Genomic DNA, 16,840 nt, shown 5'->3' with positions numbered 1-16,840 from the left:
GCCCGCACTTGGACAGAGGCCTGGCTCCACTCCTGTGTGTGCCCAGTGCCGAGGATAGGGTCTCAGACTCTTCTCTGAGGGAGGAAGTTCTCATGAGGTGGCGGTCAGCTCAGGTCCAGGGACCTGAGTCCCCTTATGAGTTTGTCCACACACTTCTGGCTCCCCAAGCACCTGTTCCAGGTGGGTCGTGGCTGCCCCAAGGGGTTGGGGGCGGGAGGCCCAGAACTCATAGCCGGAGTGTATGTAGCTGGCCAGGGTCTCCCCTGTGCTTCACAGATGTGCTTCTGTATCTTTCACCAGACAGAGCTCCTAAGGCATTCATTCTGTCATTTCATTCGTTCATTCATTCCTCCCCTCTCCAGACAGGAATCAGCAAGATCACCGCTCAGCAAACAACCCTCACACAACACAGGTGTGTTTACCTGCTTGTGTCTCAGTCCACGCAGGTGTGCGGGGACAGTGCTGTGCTCTGAGGTCATTCAGAAACCCAGGCTCTCAGTTGGGTACCTGGAGTCCGACAAGCGGCTTCATGGGCAGGAAGATTTTTATGGAGCCGGCTCAGGACCCACAGCCGTGGAAGTAGGGGAGGAAGCAGGATGGGGCAGGGTTCATCCAAGCTGAGCGGTGATGGGGCCCTGACATGTCTTCAGTGGACCCCACAGGGAGCTGGGTGGGCCCTTTAGGGTGGTCTTGAGTTTGCAGGAGGCTGGTGGGCCTCTACTCTCACACTGACTAGTCAGTCACCAGGTACGAGCTGCCCCTCAGGAGAGAGGGTGACCTTGGGTAGCTCTCTCTCACTCTCTCTTTTTAGTCTTTTTAGGGCTGCATCCGTGGCTTATGGAGGTTCCCAGGCTAGGGGTCGAATCAGAGCTACAGCTGCCAGCCTACACCACAGTCACAGCAAGGCGGGATCTGAGCTATGTCTGTGACCTACACCACAGCTCATGGCAATGCTGGATCCTTAACCCACTGAGTGAGGCCAGGGATCAAACTTGTCTTCATGGATCTTAGTTGGGTTTGTTACCACTTAGCCATGACAAGAACTCCCTCTCTCTCTCTCTCTTTTTTAATGTTATGGCTGCGCCCATGGAATATGGAAGTTCCCGGGCCAGGGATGGAATCCAACCTGCAGCTGTGACCTACACCACTGGTGCAGCAACACCGGATCCTTTAACCCACTGTGCCAGGCTGGGGATCAAACTAACACCTCTGCAGTGACCCAAGCCTCTACAGAGACAATGCTGGATCCTTAATCCACTGTGCCATAGTGGGAACTTCCGGACAGCTTTCTTCAAGGCTACACGTTTCCAAAGGGGCTGAAAACTGAGGGCTATAGGCTGGTATACAGGTTCACGCAGGGGCATCTGGTCTGTACCCTGCAGCCTCTATTGGATGGCTCAGACCCACCCCGTCACCCAAGTTCAAGTTCTGGGAGGGAGCCACTTCAGTTTCCAGCAGGTCTCTCTCCCTAACAGAAACTCAGCAGAGGAAAGTTCATGGACAGGTGACAGCTTGGTCCTTGCAGCTGGCCCTCAGGTTGCAGTGCTGCTCTTCACTTCTTTCCTCTGCTCCCTGTTCTCATGTCCCCTCCATCTGGTTAGTGCCCCTTCTGCTCAGCTCCATGGCTCCACTGGGGGGTTGCTCAGCCCACCATCCCTGAAACGTCTGGACCCCAGCTCACCACATCTTGCTCAGACCATGGCTGCAGCACGCTCCCATTTTACCATCAAATTCAGGCAGGGGTGTACCCAGGCGTGCCCAGTGGGATACCCTGCATGCCACACAGATTTCCCTGCTGGGACAGCCAGCAGTTCTATGATGAGGATCTATCAGCCCTGCCAGGGTAATCATGCCTCTTCTCTCTGCGGGCCCCTCAGCACAAGAGGCCAAACTGCCCGGTATTGGCTCCAGCTTGTCATTCAGTGCAGTTCCTATTGTGTCCCCAGTGGAAGTTCTAAAAGAGCCCAGAAATGCAAGGCCAGAAAGCAGGAAGGCCCCAGAGGTCAGCTAAATGTCACCTTGCCTCTACCCCATCAGGACACTCTGACCCCTAGAGTGAGTCTGGTTCTGAAGACACTTCCTGGCTGTCGTCCACCATGGATCTGCAAGACAGACATCATAGGGCCTCTCCGTGGTGCTCGTGCTATCCTTGCATTCCTCACTGCTTCAGTGAAAGGCATACCTTCCAGGTTGACCTGTGGGGCCGAGTCAGCAGGTGGATGATCTGGCCTTCTGTGCTACATGCACCACAGCCAGCCCTCACCTCTGAGCCTTTTCTCAACCCTCTCACCATCTGCCACAGCAGTTCTAGCATCTCCACCTCCCTCCTTGGAGGCCGTCCCTCCCCCCATGCCACTAGGTGCCTTTCGTTTAGTGTATTTTCACCACCACCCATGGTCCTCGCCAAGGAGTTATATCTTGCATCCCACAGACGTGCTCCCAAAGAGATAAACTCTTCCTTTTCCAGCTTATGCTCTGCCCCTTGGTCCATCACCTTCAGAAACCAGTTCTGAGTGGCTAGGTGTTCAGCTCCTGGGGACCCAGTCCCTCCTCTTTCTATCATGACCCTGGATTAACTACATGGCGACTTAACCCTGGTCATTGGCCTGGTGTCCAAGGGGGAGTGAATTCAGGGTGGGGGGACGCCTGCTGTCCTGCTGTGAGGAGGTTTTTGCATCTTCAAGTGCGTGTGAGCATTTGTCCTTCATAGCAACCCATGGACCACTTCAGTAGGCTTGGAGAGCTCTGGAGACTCTGGGTGTCCAAGATTTTGGGTGCATCAACTCAGAAGTTGGTCAGGATCTTAGTATTTTCCAATCATCGCCTTGACCTTGATGGAAAAGACCTGTTTGGGTTGAGACCCCCTCTTCCCACAGCTCCTACTTACTGATTAATAACTCTCAGCATCAATTCCATCCCCCGCAGTGGCGGTCTTCCCTGTGCTTCCTAAATGCCTGCGGCATCACACCCAGTGGCTACTTCCCTTCATTGGAAGACCTTCCCAGCTCACCCTGGTACCCGTCTTCACCATCACAGAGCTCCCTCCTGCCAGGGGCTCCCTGTGCTTCACCTGCCCTAGGAATGGGTCCTTGCAGCCAGCCAGGGGGGGCAGAAATCTCACTCCCAACCCCATTGCCATGGCCGTTTGCTCCATTCCTGGCACCATTTTTCACAGGTTGAGATTCCCAGGAAGCCAGCTCCAAGGTGGAGGCGGGCACACTGGAAGTGCCCTTGGCCAGTAGTTATGGGAAGGAGGGACAGGCCAGGCAGAGGTGGACTGGGTGCTGTCCCCGTAGGACCCTCAGGTAACCCCCAGTGAGCACGTAGCTGGGTTGGCCATTAGGGTTGAGGGGAAAGGCCTGGTGCTTTAACCCCTACATTGACCAGGTGCTGGGTGTGGGCCCCCTGGGGGCCCAATTGACTTGAGTTGGTCATAGAGTGACCAACTGACAGCAGAGAGGTGGCTCATAGAGTGCATCAGAGGCCAGGAGTAAGTTCTTCACCCTGGATGGGGAAGCTGGATGGCACATCATGGGATCCATTCCCAGTACTGGCTCCACCACCCTTAGGGCCCTGGGCCTCCCTCTGGACCTTCCCCATCCATCCAGCAGGGGAGGGCAGACTGGGCATGGCTGTGGGCCAGGCTGCAGGGGCGAGTCTCACATTGCACTGGGCAGGACTCAGTGCGGGCTGCTTAGAGAAAGGAGATGATTGGATAAACACTCAGCTGGTTCCGCCTCTCAGCTCCAAGGGATTCGGGGCAAACACAGTGAGCTCGGGACCTCACAGCCAGGTCCCCCAGGACACCCTGCAACTTCCCGGAGAGACTGCCTGTTTAATGGCTCAGGATTCGGTGGGGGAGCGGGCACATCCTTGCCCTCAATGTGCCCTCAGCCTGGTGGGGAGTTTGACTTCTGGCTAGCGGTCATAGCTGGGCGTGGCCAGACCCCCCTGGAACAATCTGAAGGAGAAATAAAGTCTCCTCAGCAGGGGTGCTCAGCGAGGTGCCCCAGGATGGGTGTTCTGGCCGCCCCCCAGCACATGTCCTGCAGGAGGAAGACAAAGAAGGGCATGCGGGCAGAGGGAACAGCATAGGCAAAGGCTCAGAGGCAGGGGAATCAAGCGATTTCGAGGGGCTGGGAGGCTGGAGATGGGGCCGGTGGGGAGGGCTGTGATTACTCTGCTGTGGATCCAGAGGGGACAGTCCCATTTCTCCTGACGCTTGCTTCTGTCACACCCTGCACCTGGAGGGCACCAAAGGGAGCTTTCCAAGACATAAACCCAGGCTGTATCACCACAGGATTGGAGCTCTCTGTGGTCCCCCACTGCTCTAAAGCCCACAGCCCTCCCTGTGGCACAGATGCCCCGCTGGGCTGGCCACTAAAGCCACCACCACCCTTCCTAGACCCGCCCCCCCCCCACGGCTCCCATCTCCTCTCGCCCTCACTGTCCCACATACCCTGCTGTGGTTCTGCTCACAGGGCCCTTCCACCCCCTTCGAGGCCTTCGCATCTCTGTTCCCACCCCCACCCCCACTGGGATGCTCTTCCTCCATTTGTTTTCTGGTTAATTTCCACTTGGTCTTCAGGAGCCACCCCCTCCAGGAAGCCTTCTCTGATTCCCTCCCCAGCCCTGTGCACAGCCCGTTGGGTTATCCTGTGAGATCACTGCTATCTTTTGCCAGGACCGTCTCCTGCTCCAGGAGGAGGCTTTGCAAGCAAGGCCAGGGGCTGGCGCCAAATGCCTCTGTGGGGCCCCAGCCTCCAGCCTGCAGCCCGGGGCTGAGCAGCCCACAGCCTGAATGAGAGGGAAGCAAGGAGATGACGCCCTTAGCTCTGAAAAGACATTTTCCCAAGCAGCTGGCAAGGCCCCCGCCTGCTCCGGGGGATTTTCCAATCTGCTCCAGAAAGGGCCAGCTCCGAGCATGTTGGGAGCATTCAGGGACATGGCGAGGCCCACTTCGCGAGCCCTGGCCGTGAGCACAGCGCATCTGCAGGTCCTTTCTCCTGCTTTTCCCTTTCCCCTCCTGCTTTTCCTGGCGACAGGGTGATCAGAGACGGGGAACGAGGAGCCTCCCAGAGCCTTTCTCCCCTTGGCAGCCTCCGGCCGCATCCGAGACCTCGGCCCAGCAAACGCAGCCTCCCTGCGTGGCACAGAGGTGAGCCTGGCCTCTACCGCCCACGACCCCACGGGCCTGCAGGAGCAGTGCCAGCAAGGAGGTGGCCGAATCTCAGGGGTGGGTGCTGGGGAGCCTGGACTGGCTGCCCTGCCCCCCTCGGTTTGGTGTCCGCCCGGTGTCAGGGATGAGGGGTGTTCAAGGGTTGGCTCCTGGCAGCTGGGGTGCTCCTTCTGCTCCGGGGGTTGAGGGAGAGGCCGCAGCTGGCTTGGGGCAGGGACTGGGCGGGGGCAGAGGGAAGAAGGGACCGGGTCAGCGGTGGACGCCGCCCGTGCCAACGTGATGGCCATCTCCTGGGATTTCCAGAGACTGAGCGGAAACTCTTTGCAAAAGGGGCTTGTTCCTTGCTCTGTCTGGCACCAGCTGAGATCTTCTGGGAGTTGTTTTGCTCTTGGTAATTGGTGAGAAGTTTGTTTCTAAGAGTCTGCCCAGAACCCCAAAGTGGAAGCAGGCAGAGGGCCAGCGTGAGCGGACAATGTTCTTTTCAAACACATTTTTACAGAAGTGTGTTCAGGTCTGCTCTTTGGATGTTGCGAGTTTAGAATTTGAAGTAATTTGAGCAGGCCTGGGTGGGGGCTCACCTTTGCCCCTGAGGCCCTGGAGGACAGAGGGGTGTCCCCAGCCCTGGAGAGCCAAGGTGTCCTGGGCAAATGACCTCATGCTAATCACAGGCACTTCTTATCTGTGCAGGAGAGCCGGCCCCTCCGGTGTCATTGGCTTGGCCAGGGTCCTGCTGCAGAGCGGAGAGAAGGAAGGCCCGGCCTGGCCTCCTCTGTGGTCGGTCAGAATCCACAGCCCTTTTGCCAAGGGCTCGGCCAGGGTAGAAAGGCTTGTGTTTGCCCAGCCCGAGCCCGGCTCTGACCCCGAACTCAGCCGGTGTCTGTTCTCCGCAGACAGCCGCCACCCAGCCAGGCCGCCTGGCTTCCATGGAGGAAGTCAGTAGCTTTGCAGAGGCAGCAATGAGCGATTGATCCCCTGGGTCCCCTCTTGGTGTGTGTGATAGGGTATTATCTGCAGAGAAAAGTCCCAGGAAAGGGATTTTCTGAGCCTGCAGCGGCAAGAGCGGCCACTATGTCTCTCTTGCTGGCTGATGGCATTTGAGTCTCTTACCCGGCTGGGCCTCAGTCTCCCCATCTGTCAAATGGGGACTGGTGTTGTTCTGTAGAGTTCCATCCTGCACTAAAACAATGTCAGGCGACTCTCTCAGCCTCGGTGGCTCCCCTGTAAAAGGAGATCATTTAGGAAGCGGCTCCAGAAAAGAAGTGAGATTGATTGGCAGATCCCTATAGCTTGGGGCAAACCAAATTTGAAAGCGGTGACAAGCGCGCCACAGGGCATGCCTCTAGCCTTTGCACAGGGACTGAGGGCAGCTGGGCTGTTTACACACCCCCCACGGCCGGCAGGACCCATCTGTCTGCCTAGAGCTTCTTGCCTGGGTAGGCCCTCAAGGAAGCTGGATGCCCCCCGGGGTGGCACGGACTGGCACACGCCTAGGCTCTTCCTCCGCTCGTGTTTGGCACCGGGGCCCTGAAGCTTGTGGTATAGAATTTGTTCCATAGCCTTGCTGGGATGGACTACAACCTTGGCGGGACCAGGCACAGGCACCAGAAGGTCCCGTGGGACCTGGATAAGCAGTAAAAGTGACCCCCCCTGCCCCCCGCCGTATCCACACGTGAGATTGGCTGACTGTCTCCTGCGGGTCCGTGCGGGTTAGTTCTCTCTCACCCTCCCACCCACCTTGAGACAGAGCGTTGTCGCCACTTGACGGAGGGGAGACAGGCGCTCAGCGTTTGTCACTCACCTGAGGTCACCCTGCGGGTAAGAGGTGAAGAGGGGGTCCACCCTGGGGTCACCCGATTTTAGATACTGTGCTTGTGGCCCCTGCCGCCATCACCCCACTTTGAAAAGCATGGTAGACCCGTGGGTCCCAAGGCCATTTACAGGTGCCTGGATGGATTTTTACAGGCTTGTGAATTAGGGAAAAAGTTACCCCATCGAATCTGGAATCGCACTGAGAAGAGCACCTAGAAGAAAATCAAGGTTTCAGAAGTGAGACTATTTAGGGTTGAATTTCAGAGAAATGTGCAGTAAACATTTGGTCTCGATGGGAGGGTGGCAGAACAGCAGGGACTTGGGATAAAACAGAACGCGGGACAAGCCACTTCCGACGGTGCAAACCCCATCAGCTCCGCGAGCTCCGACGTCTCCCATCGCCAAGCCCGCACCTCCGGCTAAGCCTCGGGCCAGCGCTCCACCCGTCATTGTGTCTCAGGGAAGGTGGCTGTAAAGAACGACCCCCTCAGCCCCGCCAACCCCCTCTGCCGTCTGACCTCTGCTCCCCCCACCCCCACAGGCCCCCATCTGGGGCCTTCGCGATGGTCCTCGGGCTGCACTGACGCAGGCGGCTGCTCTCCAGGGGCTTCCAGACCCACGTTCCTGCAGCGCCCCCTGTCCTCTCTGGTCACTTGCCCCCCGCTCCTCCGAGTGCCCCCACGTCTACCCGCCCTGAAGCTCAGTTCCTTAGGCCTCCTTTCCGATGCCCTCCTGGCTCTCTTCTTGGTTAACCTTATTCCCCCTTGGCACTTGCCACCAACTCTAAGCCGATAATCCCCCTGCTCGCACCTCTGTGCCATTTTCTGAAATCCAGACCTCCTTGGTGGAAATCACCCCTTGCACACCTGCCAGGCACCTCGAATGTAACTGCCGGAACTGAGCCCGGGATCACCACCCACCTCCACCTGGAGATGGCTCATCACCCACGGTCTCTGTGTCGGATGCCCAGGGGCAGTCCTGGGGCTCTGTGTCCCCTCCTGTCTGCATTTCTTGTGCCCTCCTTCCTCAGGAGCGTGTCTGGGATCTAAGCACTTCTCTCCATCTCTCCCCCACCTCATAGTCTAAGCAAAACTCATCATCTCATACTTCGGGAGCCAACCTGCTCGCTTCAATCCCCTTGGATAGAATAGCCAGCAGGACTTCGAAAGACACAAAAGGAATCAAATCGTTGCTCCGCTTGGAGCTGCCTCTCTGCTCCCGTCACTCTCCCACCCCAGATAAATCCCTTTGGCATCGGCAAGCCCCCCATGGAAAGAGCTGCAGCAACAAACCTCGGTTGCCAGATGCTTAACTTAGGGCAGGAGTTCATTCTCCCCTTATCTGCTGATGAAGCGAAAAGGTCCAGGCTCCTATGGCTGCTTGGCACTGTCAGCAGCCCAGGCTCCTTCTGTCTTGTGGCTCTGCTCATGGGGCTAAGGGGACTGCTGGGGCTCCTGCCATCCCAGTGGTGGGGAGAAAGGGAGCGAGACCTGGCCAGGAAGGAGGATGGAGTCCTGCTCGCATCCACAGACTAAGCGCCACGATGTGGCCGCATCTGGCTGCCAAGGAGGCTGGGAAATATTGTTTGGCTGGGTGGTGATGGGCTGGTGTTATTACAGAAGAAGGGAGGGGACAAGTGGGGGGGGGCAACTGGAATTCCTTCCCAGGAAAGGAAGCTTTGCCCTTGACCCCGAGGAACCTCAGGGCCCACCTATAAAGTGGGGAGGGGCTGTGAGGGGCCAATGAGATGGTACACTGTGAGTGCCCGGAACCCAATCAGGTGCCTCTCCAGTGTCACCTTTCTCGTTCCCATCCCTGCCCCTGTCACCTTGGCTTTGGCATCTGTGGCTTGTGAATCCTGGGCACTGTTTTCGAATCAGCCCTTCGTAGGGCCCAGCACAGGTGGTTCTGCAGCGTCTCCCTTGTCGCTTTTTCTGTGCTGAGGTTTTTGGTGCCGGGGGGGTGTGAGGGGGACGGGGGGTTCAGGGCCCTCAGGAGATGAGGCTGGTGGGGTAGGCGCAGTTGGTGCGTGGCAAACCGAACTTGTCAATTCCAGAAGCATTTGGCACATTGTTGAAGCACTAGATGACTTTGAGAAGTGTCTGTGTGTTTTTTCCCCAAGTGCAGTTATTTTTGCCGCTGTGAAATGTTCTGAAATCTGACAGTTTTGTTTTGAGTCTTAGCCCGATGGGAAGATGGAAAGGAACACTGCCTCCCGGTTCTGTGGCACCCGCTTCTCGGGGTCTCCTGAGGACACCCAGATCCTGGCAGAGGTGACCAAGAAGAAGCCAGGCCACCAAGATCTCCTAGGGCTGGGCACACAGTGGGCCGGGCCCAGGAGCTCCCAGACCCACTCAGGGCACACGACCCAGAGGCTGATTTGGCCAATGTAAAAGCACCTACTGTGTGTCAGCACCCCCCGTAACATTTATTGAGCCCCTACTATGTTCATTTGTCAGATGCACACTGTGCACCTACTGTGTGCCAGGCTCTCATCTACCAAACATTTATTAGGCACCCGCCACGTGGGACAAAGCCAGGAGAGGGCTCTCAGCGCAGGAGTGACAAGGTCACCTTGTCACGCGTGGCTGGGGGGGGCACAGATGAGGGTGAGGCTGAAGGGATGCGGAGGCCAGAGGGGGAGAGATGATTTAGCTGCAATCCCTGCTCATCTGAAACCTGCACAGCCCCTGCCAGGGGGCAGTGAGCACAGGGGTGATCTGAAGGCACCAGAGCTCATCCTGGCATCATGACTGCCCCCGCCACCCAGCTGGCTCCCCCTCCTCTTCTCAAGGTCACGGCCTCCAGGGCGGGCCAGACCCCTGGCTCTTCCCACTCTCCCTCCAGCCGATCTCACTCAGCCCACAGACGGCGTCTGCGCTGCCCTGGAAACCGCTTTGCCACACCGGCATCGTCAGGCCCTTCTTGGGTGGTCCAGTTACCTGCAGGGCAACTCCAGTCATCTCACCTTGCGTGTGTCCCTCATAAGCTTTTCACATGACCCCCGACCCCCACCGGGGATGCTGGGCCCACTGCTCCTGGACCAGCAGCATCTTGGCTGCCACCTGACGTGGGGGTCCCAGGACCTGGGGCACATGGATTATAATGTGGTAGGCAATGTCCCTGAGAGCTAGCCGAACGCCAGGCATGGAGCCAAGTGCTTTCCCTGCACCCCTCGCCCCGGGAGGCAGCCACCGCCATGATTTCCGTTTTCACAGATGACAGCACCGAGACCCAGATGAACGGATTACCAGGCGACACCCAGCAAGTCCAGTATTTCCCGAAAAAGCCGATCATCAACTTAACCCCAGATGATGGCTGGGGGAATTGAGCGGTAACAACAGCAATTTCATACACGTGTAGAAGTGTTTTTGTGTTTACAAAGGGCTTTTCTGTATTACTATGGCGACCGAGGGTGCAGCTTTCCCTCTGAGAGGTAGCAGTAAGGAGTAACTGACAATCACACTCAGTGTATTCCTGGTTAAAAAATAAAAAGACAAACAAAACCACGGCGAGGTCCCCGCCCTCCCTCCCCAGCCATCGCTTTTGGGACCTGCCTGGAGAGACACTGATGCTCAATTAGTTAGTTACAGGGCTGGCAGCTGTAACAAAGATGCCAACATCACAGTGAACAAACTGAGGAAGTTTCTTCTTCTGCCTTCTAACACAAGCCGCGTGGGGCTGGCGTGGCAGGTCCCTGGCCCCTGGGGCACAAGCTCCTCCCATCCTGCTTCTGCTGTGTTCAAGTACTTCCCACCTTGCAGCTCAAGAAGGCGGTGCCTGCAGACGGACCCGCGGCACAGCCACAGAAAGAGGGGAGGGTGGAGCACGCGGCCCTTTCCTTGAGAAGCTACATGTGTCACATTTGCTCAGGTCCCATTGGCTGGGAGTTGGTCACGTGGCCACATCTAGCTGCAAGGGAGGCGGGAAGCAGCGTCTTAGGTGGGTGGTTCTGTTTCCAGCTCACACTTAAAGGGCTCTGTTATTAAGGAACAAAGAGGCAAATGGACTTTGGGAAACAACGGACCGTCTGTGCCACAGTCCTCTCTGGGAGCCGCCTGATTTCCTCAGCTCCTTCTCTTGGGAACAGCCCTGAAGTCCCACCCAGGCACAGCATCCGGCCACGTCCAGGGTCTGGAGAGGATGCCAGTCCTCTCATCAAGGCCAGATGAGAACGGGAAGCCTATCAGGGAAAAAGCCAAGGGGTCTGCAGCTCCCCCCACCACCCCCGCCAAGTTAGGGCGGGGCAGGAACAGCAGAACTGCGGCAAAACCTTGCCTTTGGAAGAGAGGAGCGCAGGCTATGCCGCTGTGGCTGGTCCAGGATGAGGGCCGAACCCGGCTGGGCAGGCAGCGCCACCGCTCTTGCCACAGCTGGCTCCTCTGGTCTCCCCGCCACTGCTCGCTTGCAGGAGCCCCTTGTCTGTCCCCCACTGTCTGCTGGGTCCTCTGGGGACACCGTCCCCTCCCACCACCTCCCCAAGGCCATCCCAGGAGTGGGCTTTGCCGACTATGCCCTTCCCAGTGACCACGGAACTGTCACAGCACGTTTCTGGCTGTGTCTACATTTCTGGGGTGTCTCGGATCTCTTTGGGGGGGTCGAAAAAGAGCAAGCTTTGGAAAGCTAGCCTGAGGTTTATTTGGCCACACGAGTCCCTCTAAAGTTTAGTAGATCTACTTATATCTGGTCTGTTTGCACGTAACTCCATCTAAAGATCTGGTCCAGACCTGGCTTTTCAGTCTTAGGAGGCCGGGCTTTGGTTTTCCGGCCTCTGCTCTCAGCCCATTTCACAGCCGCCACCTTGACATCATCCGAACCACCGGCTATCGCACCTTGTTCAGATTGTGACCCCTGGGCTGGCTCCTCTGGCCCAGCTAAGAATTCTTCATGGGACGAGCCGGGAAAGAATGGGGCCACGGCTCATCTTCCGCCAGGACCGCACCTCCAAAGCCATCTCGGTGACTCTCCCGTGTCACTTCCTAAAAGTACCACATAGCAGCTGACACAGCTGCACTGAGCTTCTAAGCCAGTCCTAAAGCTCCAGGGGCCACCAGGATGTGTTCAGCCTTTTTATGATATGATTTCCACAGCACAAGGGTTGACAGCTTTCCAGCTCACAAATTCCGAGTCCTGGACTCTGGAGGTCAGACCACAGACATCTAGATTTGTTAGAGCCGCCCCCCTACCCCCACCGTGTCTGCGCCTCCAAATCTGTAATAGTCAGGATATGGGCTTGGCTGCTGGAACTAAGATCTCTCTTTTCCCTCGACAGTGGCTCAAACATGATGGGAGTTTATTCCTTTTTCACGTTATAGTCCAAAGACATGGCTCAGGATGGTATGGTGACACACGTAGCTTGCTGCTCTGCTAAACTCAAAAAGAAACTTTGGGCTCATGGTCTAAGAGGGCTGCTCCCACTCCCTCCATCTCATCTGCGTTCCGTCTAGGCCCAAGCAGAGAAGAAGAAGGGGCGGACACGCCCCGCTCCTTCCTCTCAAGCCCAGGGCCTAGAACATGCACAAGTCAGTTTATTCGCATCCCCACTGTGAGGAGAGACTTGAGGCTCAGGGCTCCCTGTGTGTGTGCGTGTGTGTGTGTGCACGTGTTCGTGTGAGCGGCTGTGTGGCCGAGATCTGTCCGTCCCTTGAAGTGGTTCTCTCTCTTCGAGCAGCTCTACCGGAAAGATGCAGGTTTGGGAGAGAAGCAAGATCTTCCGTCCCAAGCGTGGAACGACTGTGCTCGGAACTGGGAACCCAGGACACAGAATGAATGGCTGACCTGCCTCGTACGCTGTGGACATTTGCTCTCGAGGCCCGGGATGTCCGCTGCCCAGCAGCTGCAAGCCGGCCCGCCGGTGGTAAGTACCCGCTCTGGCCCTGGCAGGGTCCCCACACCCCACTTCCCTGCCCCGTCTCGCTCTGGTGTTTCCAGTGTGTGCCTCAGTTTCTCTACCGGTCACGAGGCTGGTACCTTGGTCCCGTTACTTCCCGCGCTGCTTTGAGAAATCCAGCGGGAGGCTGGAGGCGGTCAGGACGTCACCTGGGACATGCCAGGCACGGTGCACCCTGCGCGGCTGAATCCGTGACCCCAGAGGGACTTGGCAGATGGGATGGAGCTAAAGGCCTCAAGTTGAGAACATGATCTGGGAGGACCCGGGTGGGCCCAGTGCAACCTCGAGGGTCCTTATAAGGAAAAGAGGGAGACGGAGGAGCCGGAGTCGGGGTCAGTGTCAGAGAAAGGAAGTGGTGATGGGAGCAGGGGTCGTAGTGACGCCCTTTGAAGACGGGGGATGCCCAGGAATTCGGGCGGCCTGCAGACACTGGACAAAGGCCGAAAACGAGCCTCCAGAATGAGCTGGCCCTGCCCGCACCTTGGCTTTAGGCCCGTGAGCCCATGTCGGACTCCTGACCTCCGGAACCGTAAGGTCACACATTTGTGTGGTTTTCAGGCATGACGTTTGTGGTGATTTATTTCAGCAGCAACGGGAGGCAGATACGTCAGGGGCTGGGGGAGGCGGCTGGGGCGGAGGGGGATGGCAGCTGGCCGGGCTGGGGATGGAGTGAGGGCCCGTGGGCTGGAAGGAGACCCACCAGGAGAGGCCCAGAAGGCGGGTGCAGGCTCTTCGCTGGTTGGTAAGTGGCCTCCTGGACCAGTGCGTGGGACCCAGGGAGGGGCTGGAGGGTGAGGCCGGCCAGGAAGGCTGGCGGCACGTTGGAGGGGCCCTGAACCCCCCACGGAGGGGGTCGTACTTCATCTGGAGGAAGAAAGCCCCCACCCCCCACCCCGGTAGGGTTGTGCTCAGGCCGGTGGCCATGCCTCTGGGCCAGGAAATGGCTGGGTGTCGGAAGACAACCGGGAAACACGGCCTCACATATCCTGAGTGCTTGTGGTTACAGTGTTGTGCAAAGTTCTGGAAGCCCGAGCTTGTCAAGATGTACCCGCGTGTGCACGGCCGCGGAACGAATCTTGGGTCCGCATGCCCAGAGCTGCACCAGCCAAGGGGAACCGGGAGGCAAAGCCACGGAGCTTTTATTGAAAGTGCTTTCCAGCCACATGCAGTGGCGGAGTCCCTGGCCAGGGCCCTCTGGCTTTTTTAGGGCCCGATCGAGGGTGCCAAACGCTCTGAACGCCGACCTGGAAAGAATCGCGGGGAATTCGTGGCTCAGCCACGATGCGCAGTCAAAAGAAATGTGGGCCCGTGAAAGAGACACATTCAGAAGTGCATGTTTTTCGTCTTTGGTGCTCACGGAAACATGCCCATTAGCGGGGGTGGGCGGAGTGGGGGTGGGAGCGGCAAAGGGCTCTCGGGAAGAGGGTTTCTGCCTCGGCTAAGACGCCGCCCTGGAAAGCCACGTGTAGACGTGTGCGTCCAACCACCCCACGGATGGTTCAGATCCTGCGGGGAAGAGGAAAAAAAAAAAAAACATTCTATGTGCTGCCAGAATGGTATTTGCGTAAACACTGTGGACAGCTGCTCCTCCCTGTCGGAGCCAAAGAAATTCTGCTGTTGTCCAGGAGGGAAACGCGTCTGACCGGGGACCCGGGAACTAGCAGCTGAGCTGCCTGGCAGAACGGGCGCCCCCACCAGGCACACCCGGGAGGGTCTTTGGGCCCCACTGGGAGGTCCCCCCTTTCAGCTGCCGGTGGGGTCCCTGATTTGGGGGCTCTTTAGTCCCCCCCCTGGAGGAGGAAGGGCTAATTGTGCGTGGAAGTAGGAAACAACCCCCTTTGGAGCTGTAGCCTGGCTCGAACCCGAAGTGAAGAGGTGGGAGCTGCTGGGAGGGAGGCTCCCCCCCCCCCACTGGTGTGGCAGGTGAGGGTGAGGGGTGCCCTCAGGACACACATCCCCCGGAGGCTCCATGGAGGCGGGTGCAAAGCCGAAGGTCAGAGCCACGCAAAGGATGCAGAGGGTTCTCTTGCTCCCTCTGGAGTGACCCAGAGTGTGAGAGCCTAGCCTCTCCATCGGCAAAGTGCCTAGGGATTAATTAGTTTAATTGGTCCCTGCTTTAGGCCAAATAGTCAGTGTCAAAAGAGAAAAGTAAAAGATACTTTCCCATTTGGGAGGACAAAAACGGCCCCTGGCAATGGCCGGGGTGGTAATAACAACAAAAAGCCTTTGCGGGAGTTGACTTGAATGGCCTGGGAAGGCGGCTGGACCCCAGCTCGGACCCCCGTCGCATACCAAGCAGAGATGTGAGCCCTTTGGGAAAGGCCGTCCGGCTCTGCAAAGGCTGGTGGGGCGACTCGCTCCGGCCAAGGCGCCACCCTGGCCCTGGGCAGAAACATCTCGGGCCAATCAAACCTCATTATTAGGGGGTTCTGCCCCCACCACCATTGCCCCCAACCTCATTTGCAGGAGGAAAGAGGCCCCAGGAGGACTGGCTGGTTGTGGCTGCACCAGGACCGTGGCCTCCTGTTTGCCTGTATCAGTTGCCCTGGGGCTGAGGAGCCTTGTGGGGAGATGGGGTTGAACCGGGTCCCCGCCTGTCCTTAAGATGCACAAACGTGTGTCCTGAGGGTGGAGGGGTGAGGGAGGGCCAGAGCCCACAGCCCAAGGTTTGGCCAGTTGGGGGAACCTTGGGCAAGTCACTGGCCACTCGGGGCTCAGGTCCCGTCCGTTAGATGTGAGTGGGGCGTAGTGACCACGGCAGCAGCCCCCGTGCTCGCCGTGCTCCCAGGAGGAGCGGGGACGCGCTTTGTCGCAGCAGCCAGGGGCGTCTCTTGTGTGAGGCCCGTTTGGGGTCCCCGGGGGGCTGTGACTGGTGAGTGCATCACAGCGGAGGCTGGAGGAGCGCTCCCAGGTGCCTTTTCTGAAGTAAGGACGGTTGACAACACAAGGGTCGGGGCAAGAAACTGCGACTTGGAGATTCAAACCGGGTCTTTTCTGTTGACGGTTTCCTACCCAAGTCGAGGCAGAAAACACTGATCTTTGCTGCTCTACGAGCAGCGGCCTCTGGCCGATGAAACGGTGACTCTGTCCTCAGAGCTCCGAGGACCCAGGGGAAGGATGCTTCGCCGTGAACACTCATCCCGTCACCCCCCTTTGGACATACGTTGGCGGCTGCTGGGAGTTTGGTTTGCTTTTTTTTTTTTTTAACAAAAGTGTAGTAAAATATACGTATTTTACCATTTCAATACTTTTTAAGTGGATGGTTCAGGGGCACGAAGCACTTGCACGTTGCTGTGCAACCGTCACCAGCATTCATTTCTAGAACTCTCCGATGGCCCCAAACAGAAGCTCTGTCCCCATTAGACATTTCCCCCCATCCCAGCCACCCACGCGACCACCCTTCTGCTTAAAAGTCTCCATGGACTGGACTCCACCGCGTGGCGCACGCAGGGGGTGTCATACGCTGTTCGTCCTTCTGTGTCTGGCTTCGTTCACTTAGAATAATATTTTCAAGGTTCTTCTGTGTGGTAGAATAAGTCAAAAATGTCCTTCCTTTTAAAGGCTGAATAATATTCCAAGAGGCCTTTGGTTTTTATTCTGTGGAGGGCTGGCAGTGGGCCATTCAACGGTAAGAGAGGGGCTGGCCCTGAGCCAGCTGCCAAGGGGGAGGTGGATGTGGCCTCTGCCGGGGGCAGGATGGCACGGCTGAGTTCACCTCGCCTTTGCGCAGGAGCATCGATAGTCCAGATAAATCACATTTTATTGATATATATATATAGTTATATATATAGTTTTATATGTATAGTTATATATATACAGTTTTATATGTATAGTTTTATATATATATATATATATATATATAGTCTTTTTGGGGCTGCACCTGCAGAATACGGAGGTTCCCAGACTAGGGGTCTAATTGGAGCTGTAGCTGCCGGCCTACACCACAGTCACAACAACGCCAA

General features: G+C 57.4%; 1 long non-coding RNA gene across 1 annotated transcript in view; it reads left to right on the top strand.

Annotated features, from left to right (window-relative positions):
• The first annotated feature begins 4,920 nt into the window (after positions 1 to 4,920).
• LOC125136040 (uncharacterized) overlaps positions 4,921 to 16,840 on the top strand; it is a 55,260-nt gene continuing 43,340 nt past the window's right edge. The window contains exons 1-2 of the long non-coding RNA XR_007137097.1: positions 4,921 to 5,158; positions 12,660 to 12,845. This is a non-coding gene — a long non-coding RNA (uncharacterized LOC125136040). The remainder of the gene's footprint in view (positions 5,159 to 12,659; positions 12,846 to 16,840) is intronic.

Source organism: Phacochoerus africanus, chromosome 9, assembly GCF_016906955.1.
Source record: "Phacochoerus africanus isolate WHEZ1 chromosome 9, ROS_Pafr_v1, whole genome shotgun sequence".
NCBI classification, from domain to species: Eukaryota; Metazoa; Chordata; class Mammalia; order Artiodactyla; family Suidae; genus Phacochoerus; species Phacochoerus africanus.
The sequence above is the reverse complement of the archived record's forward strand: the minus strand, read 5'-3'. Positions and strand labels throughout refer to the sequence as shown.